The sequence below is a fragment of the Buceros rhinoceros genome, unplaced genomic scaffold (assembly GCF_000710305.1).
Source record: "Buceros rhinoceros silvestris isolate BGI_N320 unplaced genomic scaffold, ASM71030v1 scaffold13284, whole genome shotgun sequence".
NCBI lineage: Eukaryota > Metazoa > Chordata > Aves > Bucerotiformes > Bucerotidae > Buceros > Buceros rhinoceros.
The window spans coordinates 31,624-32,573 of NW_010407763.1; the positions used below are offsets into that span (position 1 = coordinate 31,624).

At 42.7% G+C, this 950-nt stretch overlaps 1 protein-coding gene across 1 annotated transcript in view; it reads right to left on the reverse strand.

Moving 5' to 3' along the window:
* The window catches only part of SYNE3 (spectrin repeat containing, nuclear envelope family member 3), a 34,126-nt gene that overhangs the window by 342 nt on the left and 32,834 nt on the right, over positions 1 to 950 (reverse strand). The window lies entirely within an intron of this gene.

Below are 950 nucleotides of genomic sequence, written 5' to 3' on the forward strand. Positions count from 1 at the left end.
AAACCCAAAAAAAAAAAAAAAAAAAGACCCGGGGAGCTGTGTTTTAAATACATCAAACTGGCAGGTAGAAAGGCAGAACGACGCATTTTGGTTTTCCCCTAGGATCCAGCCTGGGAACTCGGTATGCTGCAGGTGACTGAAGCTGGTGCTCAAATGATGTCTTTTAGGAGAATATTTCAGTCTCTTCAAGAATTCACTGCTTCAAACTGGTGGCTTCTTGAAGGAAAACACTTCTGACTTCCTAACAGAAAAAAACCAAGTGCCTCCAAGTCCATTTTCCAGTTACAAAGTAGTGGTTACAAATGCTCATGCCAAAGCTGCTGACCGGTCTCCTCGCAATCAGCATATGGCACAGAAGGTCTGTGTTAGTAACTCTCCTGGTAGTAAAATAAGAGTGCTGATGCCTGGAAGAGAGGAGCCAGACTTCTCCTCTGTCATCAGAAAGGAGCTTTGTTTGAAGCTCATCCAGCTCACAGTCATCTCACCAGCTGCAAAGTGCTCTTTGGATCCTGACTTTGGGGTCCACGAGGCTGAAGGTCAGAAAAAAGACCCTGCAGTGCAGCCTGCCTAAATACCTCTTACAACAGGCCCATCTTAAACTTTCATGTGATGCAAGAGAACGAGAGAAAACACAAAACTGACAGTGAAGGAGACCTTAAAGTCACATTGCTGAGCAGCCACAGGAAGGACACACAAAGAAGTCACATTACACTTTTTTTTATGCCTGTGCAAATCTAGAGTAGCTCAGTTAACCTCATGAATTTAATCTGGATTAGCGCAACCAGGAGAATGTATCTGGGGCTACAGAATACAGAAAAGACTACTTAAGAAGTGAGATTTCCACTGGCAAGATTCCTGGATGTCTTCTGCCAATGTGCTGAACTTCGTGTTTCAGGAAAAAAAAAAAAAAAAAAAAAAAAGTAAACAAAATGAAAGGGGGTCCTGAAAAA